At 39.6% G+C, this 11,159-nt stretch overlaps 1 long non-coding RNA gene across 1 annotated transcript in view; it reads left to right on the top strand.

Annotated features, from left to right (window-relative positions):
• The window catches only part of LOC110262889, a 15,281-nt gene extending 4,323 nt beyond the window's left edge, over positions 1–10,958 (top strand). Inside the window, exon 3 of the long non-coding RNA XR_002347901.1 lies at positions 10,949–10,958. This is a non-coding gene — a long non-coding RNA (uncharacterized LOC110262889). The remainder of the gene's footprint in view (positions 1–10,948) is intronic.

Genomic DNA, 11,159 nt, shown 5'->3' with positions numbered 1-11,159 from the left:
TGGACAAGACAGAGCATGAATTCGTACTAGAACAAGTAGAAGAAGCTGTCATTGTACAAGAAGAAGAGTTGGTTGAGGATCTAGGAGATGCTGAACCTCCATGGGAATCCAGAGCTGAGGAGAACTCCGTCAAGGACCTTACAGTTAATGCTAAGGAGGATATTACACAATCCCCAAGGCAAGTCATTTATGAAGAACTAGACGGAATAACCCAGGACACAAATTCCCTTGATAATGATAGTCGCAAGTCAAGCTCTCTTAGTAATGAACTTGCATCCGCAAGTGAATTCTCTGAGATCGAAGAATGTTCCCCAAATGAATACGAAGATGATGCAGAGGTAGATTTCTCTCAACCTCCCATCTATGACTCAAGTGATGAGGAAGACATAGAAGACTTTGACCAGGACTCAGATGCATTTGAAGAACCTTACAAGGAAGTGGAGGAATTCACAGAAGAACACAAGGGAGTAGAACTCACAGAACCGTTGGAATCACCTACCCCAAGGCCATTACCGCCTAATACAAGCTTCAAGTGGGTACAATACTTAACCTTTAACTTTACTTATTCACTTGAATATGGTTTACTTGAAACAGATGGCCAGCTTAGAGCTCTATGCGGCTTTAAGAGTAAGAGGGAAATGGCTCGTGCTCAGAGCTAGTGTACAAGGTTCAATAAGGTTCCACACTTCAATTTGAAGTGCACGGATTGGTATCAAGCTCAATTGAATGGATCTCGGAAAATGTTTGGTCACTATGGTGAGAATCTACTTTCTAAATCGCCCGAATGGAAAAATATAGATCAAGACGGAGGCGAATTTAGATCCAAGGCTTGGGATCCTGGAATCTATTCTAACATTCGTCACCCTGGAAGCCTGAAAATCTGTTTGAAGCTGCTCAGAAGCTTCACATGCCTAGTTTGGGACCCCGGAGGCTATTGGCATTCCAAGCACTGGTGGAGATTTCTGGATGAATTTAAACACAAGCCACCATAACAGGAAGCTCTTCAAATGTCCAACTTAAGGACTTTAACTAAAAGTGCTAGGTGGGAGACAACCCACGGTGGTATGATCGTTCCTTTTGCAATTTTAATTTTATTTAGTTTTGTTTGTTTTTGAATTTTATTTTATTTTATTGAACCTGGAATCATGCACAGCATTTACATCAAGCACTGCATTCTGCATATTGCATTCCGCATTTTGCATATAAAAAAAAGAAAAAAAAGGGTGCGCGACGCGGCCGCATCACTCATGCGATCGCGTCAAATGGCGAACTACACTTCCCATGCGACCACGTCATCCACGTGGCTGCGTGACCTAGAGATCAGTGTCAACATCCAACGTCCAGAAAGTTAGGCTGGAATCATGCGGCCGTTGTGCGTCTAGCACAAAATGGCCCACGCGATCGCATGCCCCATGCGATCGCGCCACATGCACACAACCAATCCCACGTGACAGCGTGAGCGATGCGATCGCGTCGCATGGATTGCACAATTCCCAATAGGAGACAGAGAGTTGCGCTGGAACGACGCTGGATTCATGCGTTTTAGCACAATTTCCAGCGATGCGATCGCATGCCCCATGGGATTGCGTCATCCCTTCTTTTACCCCCTCCATGCGATCGCGTACCCCACGCGATCGCGTCAACCCCATTTTCACCCCAACCACGCGACCGTGTGCCCCACGCGGTCGCATGGCTCTCCCCTACTTCCCCTATTACCCTTCCCAAAGCCCCTACCCCCCTAACAGCAGCAACCGCCGTGCCCACTGCCGCCAGCCGCCGCACCGGTGTCACCGCCACCACCCCAGCCACCTCTATACCCCAACCCCCTTCTTTCGCCTTCCAGGTTCCGCATCACGCAATCCCTTTTATCCGTTCGTAGTTTGTTCCTATTTTTCTATTTTTGTTCATGTTAGGATAGTTAGATATGCATGTTCTAGTGGATTTTAGGTTGTTAGGTAGCCTAGGATGTGGTTAGTGGATTTAGGTCTGTTTATTTGCACTGTTCTTGTTTCTGTTTTATCAAATATGCAAATCTGTTGCTGCTGTGATCTTACATATGCTGTATTTTCCTGCATTTGCTGCTCTTTACATTGAACTTTCATGTTTATATTCCGTATATGTAATTGCAAGCTTTAATTTGGATTCATATGAACTGCTTGTTTGCTGTTTATTTTCCGGGAATGTCCTATTTTAGCCAGAATGCTGCCCAAATTTCTGTGAAATATTTCTGTTCATGTCTTGGTTTTGGCATTTTCAACTGTGCTTTCTTATAATTTCACCAAACCAATTCATGAATGCTTAGGCATGCATTCTTATTTTCTTTGATCTCCTGGTTCATAAACTGCAATTTTGATGTTTGATTCCTATTTTTGCTTTCTTCATCTCTATTTGAATCATCATCAAACTGTTTTACTTGTTTAAATATGAGTTACCTATAGTTTCTACCTGTGATTACTTGTTACTTGGTCTATTTTCATTATGCCTCTTACTTTAACCCATTTTTCACTAACTCACTAATTTTAACTCTAACCAACCTAACCTTTTCAAAACTTCTTTTCTTGCTTTTCTTTCACTTTCTTTTAACATTCTAACCCAGGCATGATGTTAATTTTTTCTATTTAACTTGCATTCAATTAAATTTTGGATTGTGATTTCTTCTTTTTAGACTTTTCACTGATATACAATCCTAAATGCACATTCTACTTAACTCATATTCATTATCCTATTGCTCCTTTGCCATTTTGTGTTTTCTTTGACTATTTGCCTATTTGCTTTCCTATTTTTACTATATCCTAGTTTTCTGTTTTTCAGGATGTCAGGTTCCCAGAGACGGGGCAAAGGCAAGGCCACTACTGGCAAAAGGAAACGAGGCGAAGCCTCTGTGTCTATCATCGACCTCATGCACGACGCCTCCTCACGGGAGAAAGCCTTTACCCCGCAGGAGAAGGCCGACCAGCTACTTCCCGCCACTGACCCAGTAAAGTTTGCAAACCGATACTGTGAGCTGTAGTATCCGGTGTTTGCAAACTCCAGGAACCTATACCTGGAGCGGACTTTGAAGATCCCAGAAGAACTCCGGCAATACACCTCTGATCAGATCAAAAAACGAGGCTAGTTCTTTCTGGAGAGACCTCTGATTGAGGTTAATGCATCTTGGGTTAGGGAATTCTACTGCAACTACTTCAAAACTTCCCTAGATGCAGTAAACCTCAGAGGGAAGCAAATATTGGTTACTGAGGAGGCAATAGAAGAGGTTCTGAAACTTCTTCCTAAGACTGATCAGACAGATGGCTATCAGAAAGCTGAGGAGGATATGCGCTTCATGAAGTTTGACTGGGATGCAGTCAAGGCCCGGATTGCCCTTGACCTGTCCGTTCCTTGGATCATGGGTCAGAACACCACCATGCCCAAAGGGATCAAGTGGATTTACCTGAACGATGAGGCTCGACTATGGCATCAGATCTTCAGCAACTACATTATGCCGAGTACTCACAAGACTGAGATACCAGCCGCTATGATCACCCTCCTTTGGTGTGTGATGGAGGACAAGGACCTGTACCTGCCACGCTTTATCCGTCACTACATGGCCAGGGTCCACGTCCGCGGCACTCTCCCCTTTCCCTATCTGGTTACACAGCTGGGCCGTCGAGCTGACGTGCCATGGGAGGATGCTGATGAGAGGCCACCTGCTGCAGAGTGCAAGAAGCTTATCCCGCACAGCAGGAACTTCCTGGCCTTGGGCTACAGACCCTCATTCCTGACTGCTACTGCTGATGATACGGCTATACCATCTACCGGTCCCTCTTCCTCCACTGCTGCACCATCTACCCCTACCTCAGAGCCTGTCTATCATCTGGTGCATCGCTTGTTTCGACGACTTGACCAGATGGAGCGTCGCAACAAGCGACGCTACGAACACGTGAAGCTGATGATACGATCGGCGACATCCCCTCCGAGCCTAACACACCTTCTGAGGCATCTGAGGAGGAGGCGGATGCGCCCGAGGCAGAGACCCATCCCCAGGGAGAGGCGGAGCAGGCTGACACCCAGCAGGCAGCACCCCAGTAGATCCAGGCTGTAGATCCTGAGATCTCCATTCAGACAGTCCCTCCTCTCCAGCAGCCAAACATTTAGTCGGCCACCACAGAGACACCAGCTACCATCCCTTCCAGTGATGACACCCCTTCACACCCTGCGTGAGTGAGCATCAGGGACGATGCTTCATTTTAAGTGTGGGGAGGTCGCCATCTCTGGCGTATTATTTTGGTGATCCACTACAGACTCTTTTTCTTTTATTTTGGATATTTTTCTGTATTTTTCTCTTTATTTTTATTTTTATTTTCTGAGTACTTATACATTGCTTTTATGTATTTTTACTCTATTTCTGCATCTTGCACTTTAGTTCATATCTTAGTTATTTAGTTTAGTTTGCAATTCTAACTTATTAGTGGATTATTCAGTATAGTTTACCCTTCTTATCATAAGATAGCTTAGTTTAAATTGAAAATATAAAAAGGAAGTAAGCTAGGAACTTGAACATAACAGATTTAAATCCATAAACCTTGTATATATAGCATTACATCATGTAGTTAAGTTAACAACACTTCATCAAGGATAAACACCAGAACTTTAAAGCCATTCAATATAATTTTTACATTGAGAATAATGAGAAATTTTAACTAAACCTGCATGACATACATAAGTGATAAATGATTTTTGAGCTAGAGAACACATAGCCTGTGAGTTTTGAGCTGTAACCATAATTTTTATTCCTGTGTGTTCCGCCCTTCTTTTATATTCTGGTATTCTTTACTTTGTTTTAATCTATATGTCCAGTTATAGAATATAGAATATAGAATATAGAATATAGATACATACCAAAAGAATGATTGACGCCATTATTTGATTTTAGCTCACTTATCCCAAAAATAACCTACCTTTCACATCACCCTTGTTAGCCCCCTTGAGCCTTTAAACCCCTTTTATTCTATTTAGCCACACTACTAGTCTTAAGCAGAAAAACAAAATAAAATCCCAAGTTGAATCCTTGGTTAGCTTAAGATAGAAAATTATGAATAGTTTAAAATGTGGGAAACCTATTGGGAACATGGATGATAAAAACAAGAGGTAGAAAAAAAATTGAAAAGGATAAAAATAACTCAAAATAAGAAATTTTGGGAAGCATGCTCATGAGAAATCAAAGTGATTAAATTACCATGTGCATTTAAAAAAAATTATTTTTCAGTATTTAATAAAGGAGATACAAAAAGAATTCCCCAAATGCAAAATAAAAGCAATGCACATGGGATAAAAAAAATAATAATAAAAAAAATAAAAAATAAAAATTGAAACATGAGCATGTAACATCAAGTGGGAAAATATGGGAAAATAGGTAAAGAAGTTTTGTTTTACTAAGTATGTATGTTAGGTGAGATCTTAGTCTAATTAAGGATTCACTATTTAGCTCACTTAGCCTTATACACATATCCTTACCTTTACCTTGGCCCTATTACAACCTTAATTAAAGACCTCGTGATTTTTGGTATGACTTTATTCTATAATTGTTGATTGGTTAGATGAAGAACAAAGTTATAGAAAGGAAGAATAAAAAGAGGAATAGAGTGATTAACCCAATAAACACTGAGTAACTAGAGAGTAAACACAAATCCAGTGAGGGTTCAATAGCTCATTAACATTTATCTCTGTTTGAATTATCTAATTGTCTTGCAAGTTCATAAAATGCTTTTTCTCCCATCTCAACTGTAAAAGTGCTTATTGATTATCTAAGACTTGGCTATATATATCTATATGACTCCTTGAGAATGTGAATTAATTTAACTACCTGTAAGCTTTATATATGAGTGAATAAATTAGAATTGCATGATGCATCATTCATTTAGGTAGTTGCATTTAGATTAGATTGCATTGCATGACATTCCATCACTTTAACCTTACTTATTACCTTGGAATTAGCATGAGGACATGCTATTGTTTAAGTGTGGGGAGGTTGATAAACCCATATTTTATGATGTATTTTGTGCTTAGTTTGAGTGATTTATTCAATCCTTCACCCACTTATTCATGTTAATTGCATGGTTTTACTTTCCCTTCCTTATTATATGATGTATGTGAAAAACATGTTTCCTATGCTTTAAAATTAATTATTTCAATTACCTTTATTTCCATTCGATGCCGTGATTAGTGTGTTGAGTAGTTTTAGATCTTCTAAGGTAGGAATGACTCAAAGGATAGAAAGGAAACATACAAAAATAGAAGGAAAGCGCAAAATGGAGTCCTTGAAGAAATTTATATCCACGCGATCGCATGGACGACGCGATCGCGTGCCAAGCGCAAATCAGCAGCGACGCGGCCACATGACTGACGCGACCGTGCGCCTTAAGCAGAATGCATATGACGCAGCCGCATGACTGACGCGACCGCGTGGCAAGGAAAAGCTCCGAATGACGCGACCGCGTGACCCACGCGGACGCGTGACAGAGGCTACGCACCAGAAATTGCAGAAAACGCTCATAGCAAATTCTGAAGCCCTTTTTGGCCCAAATCCAAGTCCAGAAGGCATAGACCAGAGGTTATGAAGTGAAGGAATGCATCCATTCAAGGGAGAGCTCGCCAATTTCCACTCTCTCTCTCTCTTAGGATTAGGATTTAGGACTTTTCTTACTTTTAGGAGTAACTCTCAATCCCAGGTTCTTTATTTTTATTTATTCTTCCAATTTAGTTTATGAACTCTTCATGTTATATTCAATTTATGTTATTGTTGCTTTACATCTGAAGGCATTTTTATTCCAGCAATTTTACTTTTTCCTCTTTTGGTTTTGGTTAAGAAAGCAGTAACTCAGGAGTTATCTTATCTCAACATAATTGATAACTGTTATCTTTGCTAATTGAATTGAACTTCAATAATCCCAACCTTTTCTTAGGAAATAAATAGGATTCGAAGATCAAGCCAATTAGTCCCTTGACTTTCCTTTGCTTTAGTAAAGGTTGACTACGTGGAATTAAGATTCAACTTTCATTGTTGTTGATAAGAATAACTAAGCCTGGACTTCCAATTTCTCATACCTTGCCAAAAGTTTGCTTTACAGTATTTGTTTATTTATTTTAATTGCTATTTAAATCAACTGTCATATTTTTCCCTCATTCTTAAAACCCCCAATTCTACAATCTTCATAACCGATAATAAGAACATACTTCCCTGCAGTTCCTTGAGAAGACAACCCGAGGTTTGAATACTTCGGTTATCAATTTTTAAGGGGTTTGTTACTTGTGACAACCAAAACGTTTGTACGAAGGGATTTCTGTTGGTTTAGAGACTATATCTACAACGCGAATATTTTTATGAAATTCTTTACTGGCAAAAATCACAACGTCAAGGTTCAATATATGCATAATACCTCAAATTCTTCTCAAAATGATTTCCATGGATACACATACAACTCATCTTGGAGGAATCACCCCAACCTGAGATGGGGTGATAATCAAAATTCATGGCAGAGAAACCACAATTCCAACAACTCCCGCAACACAAACAACCAAAATCATTCATCCAGTAACACTAACCAATACAAAAACTCACAAAACACATATCATCCACCTCATAACAACTCACAAACTCACCAAAATAACTTTTCCACACTTCTATTCAATTCACAAAATAACCACCTCAATGCTCCAAACAACCTCCACCAGCAACCATTACCTCCCATGCAACCACGTCTAGACTCTCAGAGGATCTCTAACTTAGAGATGTTAATGGAGAAACTCATTAAGACTCAAGAAATGGCAAGACAAGATCAAGCCCTGACAAATGGGATAAATGGCTAAACATATCACAGAGATAGGTGAGAAGCGAGCATTCCCTAGTACCACTGAAGACAACCCAAGGGACACAGGAAAAGCCATAAAGTGGGAGGAGTGTAAAGCAATCACATTGAGAAGTGGGAAGAAGGTGGAAACAGAAGCCATCACTCAGGAAGAGCATAACAAAGAAGGGCTAAAAGGAGAGGTAAAGGAGCAAAAGCAGGAGCAAGAAACTTCCACACAAAGTGAGAAGTTAGCTAAGAAGGAGGCAATGAAAGCATACCAACCAATGATCCCATACCCTTAAAGGCTCAAGGAAGAGAACAAAGAGAAATAATACTCCAAATTCCTGGAGATATTCAAGACACTGCACATCAACATCCCCTTCATAGAAGCACTTGAACAAATGCCATTATATGCAAAGTTCATGAAGGAATTGTTGACAAAGAAAAGATCCTTGAAGGAGGGACAAATGGTTGTAATGACCAGGGAGTGTAGCGCCATCATCCAGAAAGGATTGCCAAGAAAGAGGAAGGACCCAGGGAGCTTTCATATCCTCTGCACCATAGGCAACATGATGATTGAGAAAGCATTTTGTGACCTTGGTGTAAGCATAAATCTAATGCATCTATCTTTAATGAGGAAGCTTCAGATTCATGAATTGAAACCCACAAAAATAGCCCTTCAAATGGCGGACAAATCTATTCAGCAAGCACTTGGGGTTGTGTAGAATGTATTGGTAAAGGTGGACAAATTTTTCCTCCCAGCTGACTTTGTCATCTTAGACATAGAGGAAGATGACAACACTCTTATTATCCTAGGGAGAACTTTCTTAGCTACTGCCAGGGCATTGATAGATGTTGAAAAAGGAGAATTGACGCTAAGGGTGCATGTAGAGCATATAGTGTTCCATGTCTTGAAGAATTTTCAAGATTCCACCCAAGAGGAAGAGTGTATGAAGATTGATTCCATAGATCCAAACTTGAAAGAGGCACCTGATGAAACACTTCCAATGCACCTAAGCTCATGTTGGAAAAGAAAGGAAGAGGTAGAAGTGGTGCAACAAGCTCAAAGAATAGAGGAGAAGTTACAACCAAAGTTTGCATTTGAGATTCTCAACAAGAACCTTCCAGAAATAATTGAGGCTCCAAGATCTGAACTTTTTCCTGGAAAAGAAAAGAGTCCCAAGAAGAAAGTGCCAAGAGGATGGAGAAACAAGAAAATTCCTACTGAAGGCTTCTCACCAGGGGATAAAGTGATGCTAACTTACCAACCAATGGAAACATCTCCACACTTTTCTGGATATTACACAGTGAACAAAATCCTCTCACTTGAACATGTGAAAATCATGAAGAAGGATATTGGAAGGATGCTCACGGTGAGAGGGGAAGGATTAAGGCACTGTGATCATCATCCTCCCTAAAGAGGGACAATCGTCAAGCTAATGACGATAAAAGAGCGCTTGTTGGGAGGCAACCCAACCTTAGGTAACTACTTTTTCATATTCTTCTCAGAATAAATGGTTAGTTCAACTTCTATGTATTGCAAGGAATTAAGTTTGGTGTTCCACACCAATGTGATTGTATCAACAAAGAAAAAAATTAAGGGTGAATGCATGGTACTAAGTTTGGTGTTCCACCAACATTCATGGAAAACAAAGTAACTCTTGAGATAATTATGAATAATCACAAATCCCAAACAATCATAGAAATTGGCTAAGCCTGCAATTTCATTTGTTTACCTTTTAGTCCTGTATTTTATTTACTCATAGACTTAAAGCACATGATGTAGTATGCATGCATGAAAGAAGCATTCTGTGTTGGCATATAGAAGTAGGAAAGGAACTAAGTTTGGTGTTTCCACACCAACTTAAGGTCAAGAACTCACAAGCATACCTGCATGCTAACCATCTCTCAAGTGCTTGGGGACAAGCAACTTTCAAAATTTATTATAGGCAGTCACTTCAATTTTTAGAAGGATTAAGCATCATCAACCAAAGAGGCAAAGAAGGATGTAAAGACCAACAATGATGATGATAAGGAGTAAAGCAAGTAAACTCCAAAAGGTTGTATTGTTAAGTGATTGTCTTATATTCAAAACTGTTATGATTGAGAGCAATATTGCACCCCTGCTTGTCTGCTTAGCATAATCTCCTTAAAAGATAAATAACTAAGATGCTAAATACATCATAGCACCATACACTTGAGAATTTGCTTATACTCAAGATCTATAAATTGCAAATAGAGAACATTTCTTTGAAAAGAATGATTGAGGAGTCAAAAATTTGTTTTGAGGCAAGCAAAAGATTAAGAGAAGTGGTGATTCTAGTTATATGATTGTGTATTGAGGTTGCATGTTTGTGACATGTTTGTGAAAACCTGCATGGGAGCTCATAGGCAGGAAATAGAGTTCAGAGAAGTATTGTGGAGATTCTCAAACATCTTTTGATCCAAGAAATCGCAAAAAAAAAAAGAACATGGCAAAAGGCTCTGAGCATCAATTACTAGGAAGAAAAAGAAAGAAATAAGAACTCAAAGAGTTATTATCCTAGTTAAATGCTTGTGGTAGAATTGTGTCAAAGAGAGAAGCTTGAGCAAGTAAATCCTAAGGGGTGCTTCAACACCTAATACCTTAAAACCAACTGGTTTGGGAGTATTGATTGAAAGCTTATCTAAAGAGCCGCTTTGAGACATGACACTTAGAGTCAAGGCCATGACACAAAAACTATAAGCTGCTTCAAGGTGATTACCTATAGAGAGATTTCCATGATATCATTTGAATGAAAGTCCTAAGACCTAAGACTTCCAAAATGTAGGGACTAATAAGCACTGGAACCCTTGTATGAGCATATAATTCAGGGTTCACCCCACTGTCAACTAATCACTTCACTCACTAAGGCATTACAAGCTACTCCTCAACCCGTTCCGATTGAAAGAAATCTTTTTTGCATAGTTCTTTTCTTGCTTGAGGACAAGCAAGGTTTAAGTTTGGTGTTGTGATGCGTTTGCATCTTTTCTATATTAGCTAGTTAGTTTAAGTAGTTTTAGCTTAGTTTCATTCATTTTCTTTGAAATAAACAAGCATTTTAATGAGTTTCATCTCCATGCATTCATGAACAAAGAACTAGGTGAAATTTGGCATAATCCATGCAAATGATTCAAGGAGTTTATAAACAAATTGATGTGAATGATTCCCTTAAAATTTATTTCATAGAATGACAAGACTTTGAGGAAGTTTGTTTGGTTTATGTTAGGTGATGAAGCAAGAAAGCAATGGAGCAAGAATTGGAGCAAGAGAGATTGGGAACATAGCAAGGTGATGGAGCAAGGAGGAACAAG

This window comes from Arachis ipaensis, chromosome B05 (assembly GCF_000816755.2).
Source record: "Arachis ipaensis cultivar K30076 chromosome B05, Araip1.1, whole genome shotgun sequence".
Lineage (NCBI taxonomy): Eukaryota > Viridiplantae > Streptophyta > Magnoliopsida > Fabales > Fabaceae > Arachis > Arachis ipaensis.
This window is presented reverse-complemented; position numbering and strand designations above follow the sequence as displayed.